Source organism: Ornithorhynchus anatinus, chromosome 8 (genome assembly GCF_004115215.2).
Source record: "Ornithorhynchus anatinus isolate Pmale09 chromosome 8, mOrnAna1.pri.v4, whole genome shotgun sequence".
Lineage (NCBI taxonomy): Eukaryota > Metazoa > Chordata > Mammalia > Monotremata > Ornithorhynchidae > Ornithorhynchus > Ornithorhynchus anatinus.
Window position 1 is genome coordinate 68146434 of NC_041735.1, and position 14338 is coordinate 68160771.

Sequence of the window (14338 nt, forward strand, 5' to 3'; positions counted from 1 at the left end):
CTGATGGCCCTGTATCTCCCCCAGCGCTTAGAACGGTGCTCGGCACAGAGTGAGCGCTTAACAGATACCAACATTATATGGACAAAGCCGCATTAAAATCACACTTCCTCCGGGAAGGCTTCCCAGATTCAGCCCATTAAAATCACACTTCCTCCAGGGAGACTTCCCGGATTCAGTTCCAGCACCCCGTGTTGTGTCCATCCAACCGCCAGTCGAGCAGTGATGTGGACTGAGAGCTGACTGTGTGCAGAGTACTGTGCTAAATGCCTGCCCTCGAGGAGCTTACCACCTCAGCAGCGTGGCTTAGTGGAAAGAGCCCAGGCTTGGGAGTCGGAGGGCGTGGGTTCAAATGCCGCCTCTGCCACTGATTAGCTCAACTGTATATATCTCCATCACCCTATTTATTTTGTTTAATGAGATGTACATCACCCTGATTCTATTTATTTGCCATTGTTTTTATGTGATGTTCTTCCCTCGACTCTATTTATCGCCATCGTTCTCGTCTGCCCGTCTCCCCCGATTAGACCGTGAGCCCGTCGAAGGGCGGGGTCCGTCTCTATCTGTTGCCGATTTGTCCATTCCAAGCGCTTAGTCCAGTGCTCTGCACATAGTAAGCGCTCAGTAAATACTATTGAATGAATGAATGAAATTAGCTGGGTGACCTTGAGCAAGTCACTGCATTTCTCTGTGCCTCAGTTGCCCCATCTGTAAAATGGGGATTCAAACTAGGAGCCTCACAGAGGACAACCTGATTACCGTCTATCTACCCCAACGCTTTGGAAGGAGGCAGTGGTCAAGCACATCCGGATTTTGAGGGAGAAAAGTCGGGGGATCCACTACCAGAACGATTGCAGGTGGAAGCGGGGCGTTCTGGGAGAGATGTGTCTACGGCGTCGCTGTGGGTCAGACACGACTCGACACCGTAAGACGACGACAACAACCTCAGCGCTTGGAGCAGAGCTTGGCACATAGTAAGCGCTTAACAAACACCAGCATTATTATCACTGAGTACAGAGCACTATACTGAGCATTAGGGAGCGTTCGGTTGAATTAGTAGGCGAGACTCTTGTTCTCACAGTGAGCTTACATTTAGCGAACTTGAGACCGTGGTTACTGTGGCTAATAATAAAATAATGATGGTAGCCAGGCGCTGTACTAAACGTCGGGGTGGATGCAAGTAAATCGAGTTGGACACAGTCCCTTTCCCACGTGGGGCTCACAGTCGCAATCGCCATTTTACAGATGAGGTAACTGAGGCACAGAGAAGCGAAGTGACCGGCAAAAGGTCACGCAGGATACAAGTGGAAGAGCCAGGATTAGAACCCATGACCTCCTGACTCCCAAGTTCGTGGCCTACCCACTACACCATAAGCTCTCTGTGGGCAGGGACGGTATCTACCAATTATAATAATAATAATGTTGGTATTTGTTAAGCGCTTGTTATGTGCAGAGCACTGTTCTAAGCACTGGGGTAGATACGGGGTCATCGGGTCGTCCCACGTGGGGCTCACAGTTTTGAATCCCCATTTTTACAGATGAGGTAACCGAGGCACAGAAAAGTGAAGTGACTTGCCCAAGGTCACACAGCAGACAAGTGGCGGAGCCGGGATTAGAACCCATGACTTCTGACGCCCAAGCCCGGGCTCTTTCCACTAAAGCCCACTGCTTCTCAATTATCCTGCACCGTCCCCTGCCCAAGTGCTTAGAACAGTGCTCTGCACACAGAAAGCACTCAATAAATACCAATGGATTACTGGATCGATCGCTATGGCCTAGTGGATAGAGCACGGGCCTGGGCGTCAGAAAGTCATGGGTTCTAATCCCCACTCCGTCATCTGTCCGCTGTGTGACTCTGGGCAAGTCACTTCACTTCTCTAGGCCTCAGTGACCTCGTCTGGAAAATGGGAATGGAGACCACGAGCCCCACAGGGGACGGAGACTGTGTTCAACCCGACTGGCTTGCATCCACCCCAGCGCTGAGTACAGTGCCTGACACGCGGTAAGCGCTTAACGAATAGCATGATTATTATTATTATTACTAACCTGACCAATACCCTCCACTCCCCTGCTTTCGACCTGGAAAACTATTCACTACTGACCAGCCATGACTTACTTAGGGTAAAGATCACAGTAGAGACACAAGGCCACGATGTGCTCTGCACACAGTAAGCGCTCAATAAATACTGTTGAATGAATGAATGAATGAACGATGCAGCCATTTTCAGGAAAGACACGACGGCAAGAGCTGCTTCCTTCTTCCAACCGAGACACGATTCTGCCAACCTCCGTTGCCGCTCATAGGTAAATCGATCGATCCTCTATCGAGTTCTTACCACGCGCGGAACACTGTATTAAGCGCTGAGGAGAGTACAGTAGCCTCGACAGACACATTCCCTGCCCACAACGAGCTTACGGTCTAGAGCGGGAGAAAGACACTGATAGAAATAAATAAATCAAATCGCGACTGCGGACGATCGAGGGCTTTAAAGCCAAGAGCGTAAAGCTTCGATCCGTCGACCGATCGATCGGATTCACCGAACGCTCCTTGCGCGGGCGGGAAAGAGCGCCGTACTGAGCGCTTAGGAGAGGACGATCGAGCAACGGACACAGCCCCTCGAGGTACTTACAGTCGGCCTGGAGAGAGAGAGAGGCATAAATCACCCGCCCACTCCAGCTGCTGACTGAGAAAACGTAAAAGGATAATAGATGGATTCCTCAGGGGGAAGTTGGTCTCAGATAAAAAATGTGGAGTTGCCAGAGAGAGTCTTCGGAGCTGTCGGGATTGGCAGTCTGCCTGGATCTCCCAGAACGCTCCGAGATTGACATCAACTAAAAATAATTGCCAGAGCTCCCGTGTGCTTGATTTGAGGTACCCACACCTCCTTTCAGAAGCAAGGGAAAGGAGTTTCGGGTGGCAAGAGAAGAGACGGCGTGGCGGCCGGTGAGGGGGGAAGAGGGAATCTGTCAGGCGGGTGAAGCTTCGGTGGGTGGAGAGGGAAAGGGTCGTAGGTGCCTGAAATGATAATAACAATGATTGCGGTATCGGTTAAGGGCTTATGATGTACCGGGCGCCGGGGTGGATACAAGCTCACGGCGTTGGGCGCGGGCCCTCTCCCACCTGGGGCTCGCAGGCTTCGTCGCCATTTTACAGAGGAGGGAACCGAGGCAGAGAGAAGCGAAGTGACTTGCACAAGGTCCCGCAGCTGACAAGTGGCAGAGTTGGGATTAGAACCCATGACTTTCCGACTCCCAGGCCTGGGCTCTACCCACTAAGCCAAGGGCCACTGGCAAAGAACCAGACCTTATGGCGGGAAGGGAACTCTCTCAAGCGCTTAGTACAGTGCTCCGCACCCGAGACCGAAGCAGTGTCGCCCAGTGGAAAGAGCACAGGCCTGGGAGTCAGGGGACCTGGGTTCTCATCCCGGCTCCGCCACAGTCCTGTTGCCGAATTGTCCACTCCAAGCGCTTAGTACAGTGCTCTGCACCTAGTAAGCCCTCAATAAATACTATTGAATGAATGAATGAACTTGCCTGCTGTGAGACCTTGGGCAACTCACTTCACTTCTCTGGGCCTCAGTTTCTTCAACCGTAAAATGGGGATGGAGACTATGAGCTCCACGTGGGACGGGGACTCTTTCCAACCTGACGACCTGGAATCTACTCCAGCACTTAGTACAGTGTCTAGCACAAAATCAGCACTAAACAAATACCCTAAAACAAAATACCCTTAAGAGAAGAGAAGAGAATGTAATGAAAACTATTAAATGGGGATGAAGACCGTGAGCCCCACGTGGGACGGCGACTGTGTCCGACCTGATGACTTCGTATCTACTCTAACGCTTAGTATAGTGCCTGACGTGTAGTAAGCGCTGAACAAATGCCGTAAAAAACCAACACCACTAAAAAAAATAAGAAAAGAAAATTTGGTGATGAAGCAGCAGCATCTCAAACAGAAAAGTGGAGGGCAGATCATCCAAGCGAGGAGCTGGTGGAACCAATCAATTCATTCTTACCATTGTATTTATTGAGCGCTTACTGTGTGCCGAGCACTGTACTAGGCGTTTGGGAGAGTGCAATGGAACAATAAGCAGACGCATTCCCATTCGGTGAGTAGGATCATTAGCGGAGCCATTTTGCCAAATCCCCGGGCAGTGAGTTCAGCAGACATCCTATCAACCAATCAGTGCTGTTTACTGAGAGCTATTTATCGGAGTAATCAGCCGATCGATGGTACTGATTGAGCGCTTACTCCGTGCAGACCGTTGTTCTAAGCACTCGGGATAGTCCAATACAAGAGAATTAGCAGACACGTTCCCTGCCCGAAATGAGCTTACAGTCTAAGCGCTTAATACGGGGCTCTGCACACAGTAAGCGCTCAATACATACGATCCAGTGAATCGACTGTGTTGTTTGTTAAGCGCTTACTATGTGCCAGGCCCCTTACTAAGGGCTGGGGTGGATAAAGAAGCAACCTGGTTTAGTGGTAAGAGTCCGGGCTTGGGAGTCAGAGGAGGTGGGTTCTAATCCCGGCCCCGCCCACTTGACAGCCGTGTGACTTTGGACAAGTCACTTCTCTGTCCCTCAGTTGCTTCGTGGGGATGAAGACTGTGAGCCTCACGTGGGACAACTCGATTACCTTGTATGTCCCCCCCCCAGGGCTTGGCCCATAGCAAGCGCTTAAACAAATACCGGCATTATCATTACGATTATTACAAACGGAGCGGGTTGCACACAGTCCCCGTCCCACGGGGGCTCACGGTCTCTTTCCCCAGAATCGCCTGGGAGAGGACAGCGCGACAGAATGAAAACTCTCCCTACCCAGGACGAGCTTCCAGTCTGGAGGGAGAATGGCTGTCTGGTGACTGAATAGCAGGATGTGCTGACAAAGTGATACCGACCCAAGAAATTTAATCATCTCCAGTTCGCCTGCCAAGAGTCAGACGTTAGACCAACTTACCTTACCTGGCGGGGAGACAGTAAACACTTTGGAAGGAATTTAATTATCAGGACTTGGCCCCAGGAAGCCGAGCCCATATACAAAACTTGTCTCTCCTCCCTGTTCCGAAAAGAAAATAAATAATAAAAAAGGATCGAAGAAGAAGCGGAAGGCAACTTGGACGGAGAGCATAAAAATAGGAATGTTAAGTGTTCAGTGCTTACTCTGGGCCGTACTAAGTCCTGGGGTGGGTACAAGCAAATCGGGTTGGATAGAGTCCCTGTCCCAAGCGGGCGCAGTCGCCATCCCCATTTTCCAGATGAGGGAACTGAGGCCCGGAGAATGATAATGTTGGTATTAGTTAAGCGCTTACTACGTGCCGAGCGCTGTTCTAAGCGCTGGGGGAGATCCAGGGTCGTCGGGTTGTCCCACGTGAGGCTCACGGTTAATCCCCATTTTACAGATGGGATAACTGAGGCACCGAGAAGTGAAGTGACTTGCCCACAGTGACACAGCTGACAAATGGCAGAGCCGGGATTTGAACCCATGACCTCTGCCTCCCAAGCCCGGGCTCTTTCCACTGAGCCACGCTGCTTCTGCTAAGTGAAGTGACTTGTCCAAGGGCACACAGCAGGCAAGTGGCAGAGCCGGGATGAGGACCTCTGACCTTCCGATGCCCAGGCCCGGCCTCTATCTATCGGCTTCGCCATGAAGCTTCTCGAGAAGAAGTGGCTCAACCTCTATAACCTTTCATAATGGTAACCGAGGTATTCGTTAAGTTCTTTCTATATGCCAAAAATCGATTGTCAGGTTGGATACAGTCCCTGTCCCACATGGGGTTCCTAGTCTAGGCAAGAGGGAGAGTGAGTATCGCATACCCGTTTGACAGATGAGGAAACCGAGACGCAGAGAAATTGTATCCTGCCCCGGGTCACAAGGCAGGCAAGGGGCAGAGCCATGCCCAAATTAGAACCCAAGTCCTCTGACGCCTTGACCTGTGCTCTTTCCACTTATAATAATTATCATTATGCTATTTAAGAATTTAATAATAATAATAATAATAATTCTGGTATTTGTTAAGTGCTTTCTATGTGCCAAGCACTGTTCTAAGCGGTGGGGTAGATTCGGGGCGATCAGGTCGTCCCACGTGGGGCTCGCAGTCTTAATTCCCATGTTGCACACGAGGTAACTGAGGCACAGAGAAGTTACGTGGCTCGCCCAAGGTCACAGAGCAGACAAGTGGAGGAACCGGGATTAGAACCCGCATCCTCTGACTCCCAAGCCCGGGCTCTTTCCGCTAAGCCACGCTGCTTCTCTTTTCTCTCTCTCCATACCATAAGGGCATCCCGGTTGTAATGCCCATTTTACAGATGAGGGAACTGAGGCACAGAGAAGTGAAATGACTTGCCCAGAGTCACACAGCTGACAAGTGGGCGGAGCCGGGATTGGAACCCACATCCCCTGACTCCCAAGCCCGGGCTCTGCCCACTAAGCCACGCTGCTCCTCTGTGCCAAGCACTGTTCTAAGCACTGGGGTAGATACGAGCTAATCAAGTTGGACACAGTCCCTGCCCCACGTGGGGCTCACAGTCTTAACCCCCACTTTCCAGATGAGGTAACAGAGGCCCAGAGAAGTGAAGTGACTCGCCCGAGGTCACACGGCAGACACGTGGCAGAGTCGGAATTAGAACCCGCGTCCTCTGACCTCCGGGCCCCATGCCCTTTCCACTAGGCCACGCTGCTTCTTACGCTGCTTCCTTCTCTATCCCCGGCTCACTTCTCTCCAGGACTGATCGACAGACTTCTAGACGACCAAGAGCTTTTTCTGGGCAGATGCCACGGCATCTCCCTTCTACTGATGTACTTCCATAAAGAAAACCAAGTTAAAAAATAAAAAATAAAAAAAATCTCGTGATCCTTTGGTGAATCTGTAGCTGTTTTCAATTTCCTGGGGATGGTGGGTGTCTCTCCTCCCCCACTAGGACCTCTGAACACCGGAACAACCGTGTCGAGCTCCATTTATTATTCTGAGTCCCGAAGTTCTGAGGAAAGAACTTTGCAAAGAATGTCAGTTCAAAGCAAAGTCCCAGATAAACTCTCTCCCTGTTTTCTCTCCCTTCCCCCACCTTTCTTGTCTTTGGCTCATCCTTTCCTCCTCTGCTTTTCTCCCTCCCTTTTATGCTCGTTTTTTTCCTCCCCTATGGTTTTCGTAAAGCGCGCTCTGTGCCAGGCCCTGTTCTAAGCGCTGGGGTTGATGTAAGCTGAGCAGGTCCCCAGTGGGGTTAACAATCTTAATCCCCATTTTACAGATAATAACAATAACGTTGGTATCTGTTAAGCGCTTACTGTGTGCCGAGCACCGTTCTAAGCGCTGGGGTAGACACAGGGGAATCAGGTTGTCCCACGTGGGGCTCACAGTCTTCATCCCCCTTTTACAGATGAGGTCACTGAGGCACCGAGAAGTGAAATGACTTGCCCAAAGTCACCCAGCCGACAAGTGACCGAGCCGGGATTCGAACCCATGTCCTCTGACTCCAAAGCCCGTGCTCTTTCCACTGAGCCACGCTGCTTCTCTAAGATGAGGTAACTGGGGCTTCTCTAAGATGAGGTAAGAGGAGTGAAATGACTTGCCCATGGTCACGCAGCAGACAAGAGGTGAAGCCGGGATTAGAACCCAGGTCGTTCTGACTCCCAGGCCCGGGCTGTAGCCATTCCGGAATGCTGCTTCTCTTTTTCTCCCTCTTCTCTCTTCTCTCCTTCCCTTCTTTTCTCCTCGCTCCCTCTCTCTGTTTTCACTCTTGCCTCATCCTCCGCTACTTGACTGCTGTGTGACCTTGGACATGTCACTTCACCTCTCTACGCTGCACTTCCCTCATCTGTAAAATGGGGATTAAGACTGTAAATCCTACCCGGAACGGGACTTTGATCTGATTAGTTCGCATAATGATAATTGTGGCATTTGTTAAGCGCTTACTCCCTGCCAGGCACTGTACTAAGCGCTGGGGAGGATACAAGCTAATCGGGTGGGACACGGTCCCTGTCCCATGTGGGGCTCAGAGTCTCAATACCCATTTTACAGATAACTGAGGCCCAGAGAAGGGAAGTGTTTAGACCGTGAGCCCGTCACTGGGCAGGCATTGTCTCTATCTGTTGCCGAACTGTCCATTCCAAGCGCTTAGCCCGGTGCTCTGCACGTAGTAAGCGCTCAATAAATACTATTGAATGAATGAATGAATGAAGTGACTTGCCCAAGGTCACACAGCAGACCGGTAGTGGAGCCAGAATTAGACCCTATGACCTTCCGACTCCCCAAGTGCTTAGTACAGTGCTCCGCCCACAGTAAGCGCTCAGTACATACGATCGAACGAACGAATGAATGGGTCAGAAAGACCCGGGTCTAATTCCAGCTTCCCCTCTTGCCTGGGTGTGACCTTGGGCAAGTCACTTCACTTCGCTGGGCCTCAGAGAATACGGAAGAGCGTAGGGAAGAGCAAACTGATGCTCTGAACTTCATTTTAAGTTAGAAAATCCAGGTGAAACTCATCCGACTGAACTGAATGGTTCACTCTCGGAAGGAGATAAGGAGGAAGCCATTAAGAACGGACAGACATTGTTAAAAAGTGAGTAAGTCTATATCAATACCTTAAATTCGCTTCAGAGGAGCGTTCCGGCTCTGTATTAATGTTGACAAATTCCAACGTGAACTCTAACTTTCTATTAGAATAGTTGCATATAAAACAAAAGAATTTTAATGAGCTTTCTCCCAAAATACCCAGAGGTACTAATCCACATTAAAGATTAATGACCTGCCATCTTTTATTTAAAGCAGAGAAAAGACATTTTTGTTACAGAAGTGAACAAAATGAAAGAATCTCAAGGAGGATATCTTCCAGTTTGGTTTGGGTTTTGTTTGTTTTCTTCCCCCTTGTGTCGCTAAAAAGAAAGAGAACCCCCGTGATTTATTTGTTTTACACTGGGCAAAAGAGAAACGTATTGGAAGAGCGGGGTTTTGAGTAAAAAGTCATCGTGGGAATATGTTTTATGGCCAAATTAGACGATCGAAAACAGATACGGCATCCTCGGTGTAGAAAGTGTATGGCTTTAATATCGGAAACCTGGACCGTATAAATGGGAAAATCCATTTGACTTTCAATCTAGTAAAATGTCTCCAACTACCGCTAATGTTTACCCTGCCTCTCGCAAACCTGACCCGCCTCTGGGGCTCAATCAATCGATTCGTGGTATTTCGTGAGCGCTTACTGTGTGCAGAGCACGGCACTAAGCTCTTGGGAGAGTATAATACACCAAAGTTGGTAGACGGTGTCCAATCTGATTTGCTCGTATTCATTCATTCGATAGTATTTATTGAGCGCTTACTATGTGCAGGGCACTGTACTAAGCGCTTGGAATGGACAATTCGGCAACAGATAGAGACAATCCCGGCCCCATGACGGGCTCACCGCCTAACCGGGGGTTGTTCCACATGGGGCTCACGGTCTTAGTCCACATTTCACTCGTATTCATTCAATTTGATAGTATTTATTGAGCGCTTACTATGTGCAGAGCACTGGACTAAGCGCTTGGAATGGACAATTCGGCAACAGATAGAGACCGTCCCTGACCAGTGACGGGCTCCCGGTCTAAATGGGGGTTGTTCCACATGGGGCTCACAGTCTTAGTCCACATTTCACTGGTATTCATTCAATTCAATAGTATTTTTGAGCGTTTACTATGTGCGGAGCACTGTACTAAGCGCTTGGAATGGATAATTGGGCAACAGATAGAGACAATCCCGGCCCCAAGATGGGCTCACAGTCTAACCGGGGGTTGTTCCACATGGAGCTCACAGTCTTAGCCCACATTTCACTCGTATCCAACCCCAGTCCTTGGCACATTGCTTGGCACAGAGTAAGCGCTTAACAAATGCCACAGTTATTATTACTAGACGCGTTCCCCACCCACATCGATACTAACAAAACACCTGACGGGATGGAGGGAGCTTCCGATTAAATTTTCCCTTATGGTAATTTTGTCTCCTTCAACTAAAACCCAATGCTCAGTTTCCGATTCATTTACGCTTAAATTTCCACCTGCCACAGAAGACTTATTGGAGGAGGGGGTTTTTTTATTCTTTCAAGTCTGAAAATGACATTACGGTAACACCAGATGGGAAGTCAGTCAGTGAATGGTATTTATTGAGCGCTTACTGTGTGCAGAGCACTGTATTAATCGCTTGGGAGAGGCCAATACCACAATAAAGAGACACATTCCCTGCCCACAACGAGCTGACAGTCTAGAGGGGGAAGCAGCGTGGCTTAGTCGATCAAGCCGGGGCCTCGGAGTCAGAAGGTTGTGGGTTCTAATTCCGGCTCTGCCACTTGTCTGCTGTGTGACTTTGGACGAGTCACTTCACTTCTCTGGGCCTCAGTTTCCTCATCTGTAAAATGGGGATTGAGATCGTGAGCCCCACCTGGGACGGGGACTGTGTCCAACCCGAGTTACTTTTCTCCACCCCGGCGCTTAGTACAGTATCTGGCACGCAGTAAGTGCTTAACAAATGCCATAATTATTATTATTACAGGAATCCAAGAAAGCTTCCAGGGAGAGGTGGGATTTCAGGGGGGCATGGAAGGGAAGGCGAAAAGCAATCTGGTGGATTTTATTTTTTATTTGTTAAGCACTCACTATGTGCTGGGCGCTGTACTTAGGGCTGGAGTGGATACAAGCTAATCTGGTTGGACTCAGTCCCGGTCCCACCTGGGGCTCACAGCCTCGATCCCTAAGGATCAAGGTAAGGGAATTGAGGAGCAGAGATTAGTAATAATAATGATGATGGCATTTGTTAAGCGCTTACTACGTGCCGAGCACTGTTCCAAGCACTGGGGTAGATACCGGGTAATCAGGTTGTCGATGTGGGGCTCACAGTCTTCGTCCCCATTTTACAGATGAGGGAACTGAGGCCCAGAGAAATGAAGTGACTTGCCCAAGGTGACACAGCAGACAAGTGGCGGAGCCGGGATTAGAACCCACATAATAATAGTAATAATAATAAAGTCGGTGTTTGTTAAGTGCTTACTGTGTGCAGAGCACCGTTCTAAGCGCTGGGGTAAATGCAGGGTGATCAGGTCGTCCCACGTGAGGCTCACAGTTAATCCCCATTTTACAGACGAGGTCACTGAGGCACAGAGAAGTGAAGTGACTTGCTCACAGTCACACAGCTGACAAGTGGGAGAGCGGAATTGGAACCCACGACCTCTGACTCCCAAGCCCGGGCTCTTTCCACTGAGCCACGCCGCTTCCCGTAAAGTGAAGTGGCTCGCCCAAGGTAACACAGCAGACAGATGGAGGAGTCGGAAACCGGGATGTAGTGGAGAGGGAGATCCAGGCAAGAGGCGAGGGCTGAGCGAGGGGATGAAGAGGCGAGAAAGAAACAAGAGGCCTGATCCAAACCAGCTTGGCCGGGGGGCTAGGGCCCGGGTCTGAGAGTCAGAAGGACCTGAGTTCTAATCCTGACTCCACCACCACCTCCACCAATCAATTTCAATCGATGAGAAATCTGCCGGGTGACTCTGCACAGGTGGCTTCGATTCTCCGGCCCTTCGTCCGTAAAATGGGGATTAAGACGGGGATCCCCAGGTGGCACAGAGGAGTTCAGTGACTTACCCAAGACTCCCCCCAGCAGGCATGTACCAGAGCCTGGATTAGAACCCAGGTCCTTCTGACTCCTAGGCCCAGGCTCTAGCCACTGAGCCACGCTGCTTCGTCAAGATTGCAACCACAAAGGAAGCTTGTATTGAGAAATGCCCTCCCTGATGAAATCCTTGAACCACTTGGGCCATTAATTCCCACTGACTCGATGGATTCTGCCTTGCACTTCTCCCAGACTCAACGGGGTCGGGGTGGACTCGGGGAAGATTCAAAGCACAAATCACAGAAGACCTGGGAATATTTTCAACCCAGAAGGTCATCTCTGGGTTGTTCTGCTGCATTACCGTGCTATTTTACTCTTCCGAGCGCTTAGGACAGAGGTCTGCACACGGTAAGCGCTCCATAAATACCATCGAATGAATGAAAAATGATCGCGGCATTTGTTAAGCGCTTACTATGTGCCAGGCACTGTACTAAGCGCCGGGGTGGATACAAGCAAATCGGTTTGGACGCCCTTTTTACAGATGAGGCAACCGAGGCCCAGAGAAGTGACAGGACTTATCCAAGGTCACCCAGCAGACAAGTGGCAGAGCCGGGATGAGAACCCATGACCTTCTGACTCCTGGGCCCGGCCTTAATGAATCTCTTAACCCTGGATCCGGGTCCCACCGCAAAGGTCGCGGACGAAGGGTTGTTCCGAAGGTGGACACTCGGACTTCCCACGTACGGAAAAACCCGGCGTGTTAGGCGGCTGGTTCAAGGATGGCCCCCCGCCCCGTCCCCGCCCCTGCATCGTCCATTCAGGCTCCGAGGGAGCTGGGAAAATGAAAAAAATCAATCCCTGGAGATGCAGGGATGTCTGCTGTCACCAATCATGCCCACTTAGGGGAGGCATGAAATTAATTTATTGCTACACTGGTTAAAAAATATTTACTTGTTGTTTTGCAATTAATTCGGGCCCGTTTGGCTGGAGGAGATTACGTGGGGGAGGACGGGGGAAGGGGGGCACGTTCTCTGGTGCCTCGGCAATCACTTGGCAATTTTGGGGGGCGGGGGGCGGGGGGAGGCTGGGAGGTGCTGTCCGTCACCGGGCCTGGGCTCGGATCCCTGACCCTCCGTCGTGGGAGGGAAGGACTCGGCCTCTCGGAGAGCAGCTTCGTGGCAAAGAGAGGCGGGATCCCCATTAATAACCCCATTAGCCGGGTGCCGGAATCACTCAATCATATTTACTGAGCACTCCCCGTGCGCGGAGCACTGGACTGAGCCCTTGGGAGAGTATGACCCAACGATAAAACAGACGCATTCCCTGCCCACGACGAGCTTAGAATCTAGAGGGAGATGGTTAGGAAGTTGTTAGTAAGGGAGAGGGAGAGAATGGGAATGAGACAAGGAAATAACCTTATTGAAGTCCCACCTCCTCCAGGAGGCCTTCCCCAACTAAGCCCCACTTTTCCTCATCTCCCGCTCCCTTCATGCAGCATGGCTCAGTGGATGAGCCCGGGCTCGGCAGCCAGAGATCATGGGTTCGAATCCCAGCTCTGCCACCTGTCATCTGTGTGACTGTGGACAAGTCACTTCACTTCTCTGTGCCTCGGTGTCCTCATCTCTAAAATGCGGATGAAGACCGTGAGCCTCACGTGGGACAACCTGATTAGCCTGTATCTCCTCCAGCACATAATAAGCACTTAAATACCAACATTATGATTATTATTCCTTTGTTCTTCCCCCCTTCCAGTCCCACTCCACTTATGTCCATGTCTGTCATCTGGTTTATTTATACTTACGCCTGTCTCCCTGACTCTAGACTCTGAGCTCATTATGAGCAGGGAATGTCACTGTTTATTGCTGTATTGTAGGTTCCCAAGTGCTTAGTACAGTGCTCTGCACCAGTAATTGCTCAATAAATACAACATTATGAATGAATGAATGAGGGTGGTGGAAGAGACGGAGGGGGAAAGGAAAAGGGAGAGAGAGAAGGAGAAATGGGATTATTTTCAGCTCTGGAGTTATGGGGGGGGGGGAGGTGCCTAGTGGACAGAGCAAAAGCCCGGGAGACAGAGGAGCTGCGTTCGAATACCGGCTCTGCCGCTTGTCCACAGTGTGACCTTGGGCAAGTCACCTAACTTCTCTGTACCTCAGTCCCCGCATCTGTGGAATGGGGATTCAATCCCCGTTCCCCGCCTGCTTAGAATGTGAGCCCTGTGTAGAACCTGATGATCTCGTATCTATTTCAGCGTTTAGTTCGGGGCTCGGTACATAGTAAGCACTTAACGAAAACCCTAGTGATTATTAACATCACTCATTAACCTCTAGACTCTAAGCTCATCGTGGGCAAGGAACGTATCTGTTTATTCCTATATTATACTCTTCCAAGAGCTTAGTACAGTGCTCTGCACATAGTATGCACTCAGTAAATAGGAATTGTGAATTATTATGAATTATTAAGGTTCCAGTTAAGGATCGGCATCATTCTCCCGTTGTTGTTGAACTGTAGGTACAATACAAGTTTATTGTAGGGTCATTTTGGGGATTAATTGTTTTTTTGGTATATCTTGGTGGCATCCTTGTAGTTTTTGAATACACAGCTGCTATAGCAACAGAAGAGTATCCAGAGACTACAAGCATGCCACCTTGATATACTAAAAAAAATTAATCCCAAAAATGACCCCCCTAAACTAACAAAACTAAACTTAAACCCCCATAAATAGGAGAAGGTTTAGAAGCAAAGGCCATAAATCCTAACACCAGCAAAAT

At 49.9% G+C, this 14338-nt stretch overlaps 1 protein-coding gene and 1 long non-coding RNA gene across 2 annotated transcripts in view; both read right to left on the minus strand.

Moving 5' to 3' along the window:
* The window catches only part of NXPH1 (neurexophilin 1), a 168115-nt gene that overhangs the window by 92429 nt on the left and 61348 nt on the right, over positions 1-14338 (minus strand).
* Positions 11448-14329, minus strand: LOC114813710. The gene is made up of 3 exons (XR_003761434.1): positions 14265-14329; positions 13709-13710; positions 11448-11461 (listed from the first exon to the last, which is right to left on the minus strand). It is a non-coding gene; the product is annotated as an uncharacterized LOC114813710 (long non-coding RNA).